The sequence below is a fragment of the Ranitomeya variabilis genome, chromosome 6 (genome assembly GCF_051348905.1).
Source record: "Ranitomeya variabilis isolate aRanVar5 chromosome 6, aRanVar5.hap1, whole genome shotgun sequence".
Taxonomy (NCBI): Eukaryota; Metazoa; Chordata; class Amphibia; order Anura; family Dendrobatidae; genus Ranitomeya; species Ranitomeya variabilis.
In genome coordinates, this window is record NC_135237.1 from 566,630,932 (window position 1) to 566,639,329 (window position 8,398).

Here is an 8,398-nt window from a genome sequence, read left to right on the forward strand (position 1 = left end):
GTGATGTAGCTGTGGTATGTGATGTGGCACAATAGTATATGGGAGGTGGTGACCATGGTGGCAATTTTGAAGTCGGCCATTTTGGATCCAACTTTATTTTTTCCAATGAGAAGAGGTTCATGTGGCACAAACAATGAGAATTTCACAAGAAAAACAATGGTGTGCTTAGTTTTTAACGGAAATTAACTCATGAAAGAATAAAGTTACAAGTCTTTGTTTACAGACATTGACATGTCGCAGAGGTTGTCACGTGAGGAGCGGATAGAAATGGTGTTGATGTCTGGTGAACGCAGTACCCTGTCATTGTAGCAGATTTCAATGCAAGACACCATACGCAAGAAAACTCACCACTCATTTGATTTAGGTGTATCCATATAAGTGGCCCATCAATGCCCATAATGTCCATAATGTGCTAAATTTGCATAATGGGCAAAACAGGACCCTCAGTTTGCACAGAACATTATGTTCAGTGATGAGGCAAACTTTGGGTGGGTCACTTCTATGGATACACCTAAATCAAATTGGATGGTGACCGTTTTCTTGCGTAGGGTGTCTTGGCATTGAAATCTGCTGCAATTACCTGGGTACTGCGTTCAGACCTCAACAATTTCTCTCCGCTCCTCACGTGTTAACCTCTGCAACATGTCAATGGCTGTAAACAAAGTAACTTGTAAATTAACTCATGAAAGAATAAAGTTAGGTTAAAACCAAGCACACCATTGTTTTTGTGAAATTCTCAATAAGTTTGATGTGTCACATGACCCTCCTTCCCATTGGAAAAAATAAAGTTGGATCCAAAATGGCCAACTTCAAAATGGCCGCCATGGTCACCACCCATCTTGAAAAATATCCCCCCCTCACATATACTAATGTGCCACAAACAAAGTTGATATCACCAACCATTCACATTTTATTAAGGTGTATCCATATACATGGCCCACCCTGTATATCATTACCCCGTGCTGTTGTAAATGTTTATTTTAATGTTGCTAAATGTACATAAGTAATGTATTTATTCCTGTGACTGCATTGTATGCACAGAAAGCAGTGTTGGGAGTACAGCACTAGATGGGGCATTTTAGTGTTAATAGTTTACTGCAGGAGGGGTCACCGTGATAAGGGTAGGAGAGCTTCCTGGTTGTAGGCAGAAGGGCCTGGGCACCCATAGAGCTCAGGTGGGCTGTTAGCCCGAGCGACACAGTTACCCTGTAACATTCGCAAGATTAGTGCCCAGTCATCCAAGACCCCATTATCAGCTTGGCCAAAACCAGACAAGTGTCAGCAGCTTCTGGACGGAAGCTTAATTTAAATTAGACACAGCAGGAAAGACAGGCAGGTCGCTCGTCATGTGGCAGATATTTGCATGGGCCGATTCCCTCAGAACCGGAACGAAACAGCTGAGGGAACCCCCAATTAAGGCAAGGAATCTGGACAGGAATAACGCTGAAATGCCATATGAGACAGTAGGACCTGGGCTCAAGCAGTGTGAGAAGGAGAGGATTAGGGGGAAAGCTGAAATGACGTGCTCTGTGAAACCTGATGTAACCGCTGTAATGGAACTGGATGAGCTGCGAGGATGTGAAAGTAAAGTGTTGTGCTTGAAGTTATACTTGGACTGTCTCAGTTATTCCCAAAGGGACTGGAGCAGACCAACTGGAGCCGAGTAGAAGGCCTGCCAGTGCAGATAGTAGAGCATCAGGTGAGCAGACAAGGGAACATCATTTTTATGTGGAGGGAGTCAAGGGCATGCAAAGCCTGAGTAGCTCAGCCACAACAAAGGCCCTGGCCTACTCAAACAGCTGCAGCAGATATGGGCCTGTTGTGCGACATCAGTGCTGGCCCGCCTGGGCACATTACATGAAGAAGTTGAGGGCCCAAAAGTGATCAAATAAGAATATTCACCTGTCTGACCACCCATTTGCCCTTTTGCTGGCCCACCCACCTGCTATTTTATGCCCCTTCTCACGCACAGTGTGAAGTTGGAGGCAGTCTGCTGCCTGAGTTAGTACCAGGTACCACAAGTTCAACCATACTGACTGCTGCCTGTGCCTGCAATAAGGTACAGTTTGTCTTAATGAAGATATTCTAGTAACACAATAACCCCCTATGCACAACATATGGGATAATTATTAGGGCCAGTTCACATGGTTTGAGGGGTGGAGGCAGAGCTGAAGGAAGGAGCCTGGGTTGAGTCTCAATGGGCAGGAAACTTTCTAGTATGGGGCCCTGAGGTTCATGGTGGCGGCCCTGCTGGTATCTGAAAACTGAGAAACTCAAAAACAATTCTGGGAAACCTTCGATATTCGATCACCCGACCTGTTCAGCATTGACTATATACTGCAGATTGACGGTGGTCCTGGAGAAAAGAAGAGTGCACAATGACCTAAACATGATACCAGGTCAGGGAGAGAAAACCTCTTCAGGGAAGGGGGGACAACGATACCCCAAGCCTCCATATTCATATGTCCCACTAAGGACATTTGCATGTTATCCCAGTGTTTGTTAATTATTTTTTCCTATAATTTTAGATAAAAAGGGTTCACTTTTAGACAATTTGCAGGGCTGAATTTTTAGTCTTGTTCCTTTTTGCCTTCAGATTTTAGGCAAGATCAGAGACTTCTTCCCCATCTTCAACGGACGATATCAAGGGTGGAAAGACTCGGTCAGACAGAACCTGTCCTGTAACGACTGCTTCAGAAAGGTGAGGACTCTGGTCATTACTGGGATGATTCTCTACTATTGGACACTGCTGTTTTATATATCAAATGGGAGATTTATTAATATTGTAGGATGCATCATTTTAGGAGATGGTCAATTGTGGAAATCATACTAGTGCATTCTATTCAGTAGTCCCTGATCTAGGTCTGTCCTTCCCTCATTGTAGACATTATCTGATGGTGAATGGTGCAATAATGTGTAGAGGAGTCAGGCAGTGTTAGGACTGTTTGGTTGTCCTTGATCAACAATTCATCCCCTCATTTGTTGACCAGCGGTTAATTTCTCCTAAACCAGCTAACCTCCCCAAATCCCTCTTACCTGAACCTCTAGTCAGCCTTATAAGTCTAGGTGCATCATACGTGGGGCATGTGCGAGGTGCATGCACGTCAATATAGCAAAGGATCGATTAAAATATAACTTATTCAATTAGCAATAACAAGGTTCCAATTTAGGACCTGTTAAAAAGTGCTCTAATGCGGAAAGTGATCAGTGAAATAATGGAAACTAAATAGTTCCCTTATGTGGGCGACCGCTACTGTACATTGGCTCAACTATCACATAAATTGCAGCAATATATCAGTCACAAAGCTACTCAGTTGCGAACCGTACTATTCCACATACAAGGATTGTGGCGTCTCACATAATGTGTTCATCAGGTCTTATATCGTTATTTTATTCACAACCTGATAAATAACCAATATAAACCATGCACTGCAAAATACTCATGCAGCAGAGATTGCTATTGCACCAGAGGGTATCCAGAGTCCCCAAAATATTCTTCCAACTGGTATCCCTCATTAAATGCAGCAATTACTGAATACCCAGAATTAATGTTATTAACTTGCATTACCCGTCACATAACAGGCCAAGGACACTCATCCGTTTCAAACAGATTTCATGATCTATCATTATTCAGCTGTAGTGAATGATCCCCGTCCACCCTCCACCAACTTAAACCCTTTCCGCACCTCACATAGAAAGCCTGCTAACCTGATTAACATTGGTTGTACTCCATCTCCCTCTTAATTGCACACTCTGCAATCCACAGTCCATATGTAACTAGCTTCAATACCAGCACAACTACTCTCTGAACTCAATCTGTTGGCACTCACTGAAACTTTGATTCAAGATCTTACATTTTTCCCCATTCCGAGACCTGCATACAGACTTTCTGGTGGAGTCCGCTTACTCCTATCCCCACAATGCACTTTCCAGGTCACTCATTCCCTTCTTTTGAGGTCCACACAATGAGGCTCTTCCATCCCGTCTCACCTAAGTAGTGGTTGTATACTGTGACCCAGGCTAACCCACCCACTTTGACCATTTTTCTACCTGGCTACCGCACCTAATGGCTATCAATATTACCAACCCTTATCCTGTGAGTGTTAAACATCCCCATAAACTGCCTCACCTCTCCATCTGCATCCCAGCTTCTTTCTCCAATCAATTATCTTGGCCTCAGCTCAACCTCTGAAACACAAAGATGGTAACACCCTTGAGCTGGTCTTTGTCTGTTCAGTCTTCCACCTAGATAACTCACTTCTTGCCCTCTGACCACAACATTTTCCTTCAGGCTCACAAATCCTCGCCCACCTCAGCACTCTCCTGCTTATCACACATTCAGAATTCTACAAACCATTAACCCTCACACCTAGGAGATAGGGGACAGTGAGTGTAGAGTGTCTCTTTAGTGTCCTGATCTGCCTGTATATCACTACAATGACAATAGAGCACCCTGGACCAAGTAGTGACCCTCAAACTCCAACCAGAGTAAAACAGACCTGGCTCACACCACAAACTCCATTTCTTCAGCGATGCTCTAGGAATGCCGAACACCTATGGAACAAGGCTTGCACACCAGAAAACTTTATTCACTATAAATTTATGAACTTCTAAATCTACCCTTCACCTCACCAAACAGACCCAATTCATTAACATGATCTCACTATCCAACAACCCAAAAAACCTGACACCTTTCACTCATCGTAGTCCTAAAGCACAGATCCTTCCACACATAGCTACAGACTAGTCTCCATTGATTCTTGTAGCGCCTGGTCTACTGCCACCTTACAAGTTAGTCTCCATTTACTCTTCTAGATCCATCAGTCTTGACTTATACCTTCTACGAAACTGCACTCAGTGACCAATGACCTTTTGACAGCAAAACATAAGTGACTGATCTCTGCAGCTTTTGACCACCATCTCCTACTTTCTATGCTCCACTTAATTGGTATAAAAGGACATTGACTGATCCTTCAGGGTATTGTTTGCTGGAACAACTTCTCACTATTTGGGTTCCCTCAGGGTTGAAATGGTTGCAAATGTTGTAGTAAAACCTGAAGACCGTTCTTCCACATGCTGCATCAAGAACGCAAAAAAAATGGAGCCACCATATGAATCCAAATTCAAGATTTTGGCTAAAGTGATGATTAAAACTTCAGGAAGAATGGACCTTGGGAAAGTAATTGGGAAGGTCCCTTTGAGATCATCAAAACCATTGGACAAGTTATGATTCTTATACAATGGGCATCTAACGAGGTTAAAAATCTCCATAGGCAACAAAGTGTGGGTATAGGTCGATCAATGCAAATTGTATGTTGCAAAATGATCCTGCATTTTTTAGGAAGAAATGGATTCCAATACGAGCTGGAATACGAAACACCATGTCCTTTATGGAAGAGATTCAACATCAATCCTTCAGGAGAAGAGGATATTTCCTAGGAAAAGCTACTATCTGATGGGAATCACATTTCTGCTACTTCGTACCATTTCAACTGTGATCTACACAGAAGATATTTTACATCATGGAACAAACTAGTGAAGTGAATTAACCTTTCAAAAGAACTCTACATTCACGGAAAACCAAGAGGATCTAGTCTAACAAAACCTAATAGATGACATGCAGGACAATTCAGTAGATATTACTGGACACATTTGCATGGGTTATGGTGTAAAATTCTGTATTGAGCTTCACTTCATCCATGACACTGACATAATATTACATGCTACCACAGGACCCAAGACTAGGTTTACAGTTACAAGGAGATTATGTACACAATAATAAGACCGGCACATGGGAATGTAATCCTACAGATGTGTTATACTGGAATATAGAGATAAGAGGTGAAGAGAAAGCTGTGTGGTCAGATATTACAAATGATATGATCACAAATGGGAAAGTTGGAAGATCTAAAACATTTGGTTAGACAACTATGAATATTTTGAATCCTTCATTACAGAAGGAGATGAAGATTGGGTTAAAACCAAGGAACTTCCTGAGAACTAGTACAAATACAGGCATCTGTAGTTTTTACATTCCAGGATTAAGCAGCACTGAACATGAGCTCCTGAACTTTCATCACTTTATACCTTGCAATGAGAAAACTTTAGGACACAAACTTGAAAGTCATCTCTGGATTACAGAAGTGAGCTGGACTGATCCGGACTAAAGATCTTTATGAAAAAGGAGGAAACATAAGTTTTAAAGGACAAAACAAGAATCTCCTGGAGGAGAGACCGCAGACACCAGACAGCACCAGGTCTGACATCCTCCGCCTCACCACACTCATTTCTGATAGCTTTAAGTTCTATAAAGACTAAGGATTAGAATTATAGAAATTGAACATTTACATTTGGAACAAAAGAAGCAGAGCAAAGTAAAGGCTGATGGAGCCCGGCCCACAAGCTAGCAGGGGTTTAGGGTTCCTGGAGATAATGAGGATGGGGATGGCCGGGAACCAGCGGTGAACCGAAAGCCGGACCGTGATTTATTCTGGATGATGTGGGTCAGGATTCTGCCCTGGCTGCTCTTTGCATGTGGGGGGGGGGCTGCACCTCAGCGCTGCCTGTACCCCAGGAAGCTGTGCCTGTGAAAATGCCAACACCTCCGCTCTGGATGCCTGGATCTGCTCTGATTGGCTTGTTGCTGGTGGGGCTCAGCGGGGTGCTTCCGTTACTGGTGATTCCCATTGAGGCTCAGATCTGAAGGCACCAAGAGGCTGAAGCAGCTGCTGAGTTTTGCCATTGGTGGTTTATTGGGCGATGTGTTTGTTCATCTCCTGCCAGAGGCCTGGGCATACACCTGCAGCGCCACCACAGGCAACGCTCAGTCCCTCCAGCAGCAGCGTCTCCTCGGCCTGTGGGTGATCGGATTCTTCACTTTCCTCATTTTGGAGAAAACTTACAGATGAAACAAAAAAAAAAAAAAAAAAAAAAGAAGAAGAAGAACAGACGAAGAACGGAGCTGATTGCGTGCGGAAACTCCCCCCAGAAAGCCTGATAAATGGGAAACATGGGGGGGGGGGGGAGCAAAAAGGGGAACGCAGTGCAACTGAGCCAAGAGTGACAGTATTAAGGTCAGTGGCTACCTCAACCTGCTGGCCAACACCATCGATAACTTCACCCACGGCATGGCGGTGGCCGGCAGCTTTCTGGTCAGTAGTAAGGTGGGAATTCTGACAATGGTGTCCATTCTGTTACACGAGATTCCCCATGAGGTTGGGGATTTCGCTATTCTCCTCCGTGCCAGGTTCGATCGCTGGAGCGTGGCCAAGATGCAGCTGATGACCACGATGGGAGGGATCCTGGGAGCCGGAATTCTCTGTCTGCGCTCAATCACCCAAGTGAGCCGGTGAAGCCGTGGCCTGGATTTTACCATTCACGTCGGGCGGGTTCCTGTACATTGCGCTGGTTAATGCGCTGCCAGACCTGTTGGAAGAGAACGTTCTCCTACAACACTGAGGAGACATCAAACATCATTGCTCTGTCCAAAATACAGAGCGACTTCCTTAAAATCCCCCCTTGTGAAACACGGGGTAGGGATTGGGAGCGCAAACTCTGACGCTGCACTAACCTAGAACTGCACGGGGCCACTCTAACCGAGTACCTCAAAGCCCAGAGGGTTCCCCAGGGCTTGAGGGTTTCACTTCGTCCCACGTTATTTAGCAACTCCACTGAATTTTGCACTAAGTTTGAACTTATCTTGAATAAATGCTCCTTTGAGCATATGGTTCTCACACTAGTGCATCTACACAAGGAGATTTCTTCTTTATGTGATGTATATACTTTTGTTTATTAGGTTTTGTGGTTTATGCTTTTCTGCATTTTGTTTTTTGTTTGTGTTGTTTATACATTGGATGTCACTTTCTCTGTGTATATTTCCCTTATAGCACACTGATGAAGGTCCAGTATCGACCGGAACGTTTGATTACTGTATGTAAATAAACCCCCCATTTTGCATCACAACACTTCTGGAGTGTGCTAGTCACTTGTAACTTACTCATCAAGGTTTGGGAACCTATGACTGTGCACCTGCCCTTTAGGCTGTGCTGAACATTTTCTATACAACTGTTGGATCAGGGAGTTCCTTGAGCTTTTCTCTTCCAAGTCCTCCTGATTAGCTGTGGGAATCGCTGTGATGACTGTTCTGTCCTTAACGGTGGAGTGACCTCAGCGTTGTGTCATCCAAAATCCGACGACCTGCGCTGCCAGACATGGGATATCCGCACATGAAGCGTCCCTGCCAGCATAGACACGTGTGATCATTCATGGTGTCCTCCCCTGGACATGGCACCATCGGCCTGGAGGAGAGCGTGCAGAGTTTCCTTACGTTCTTTATTCATGGCCTTGCGCCTCATTTTGTGGTCTTTTCCGTGCAATGCTGTGTCTCCTATAGCTTCCT

At 44.3% G+C, this 8,398-nt stretch overlaps 1 pseudogene; it reads left to right on the forward strand.

Moving 5' to 3' along the window:
* Positions 1 to 6,311: 6,311 nt before the first annotated feature.
* LOC143783095 (zinc transporter ZIP13-like) lies at positions 6,312 to 8,164 on the forward strand (annotated as a pseudogene).
* Positions 8,165 to 8,398: the final 234 nt, after the last annotated feature.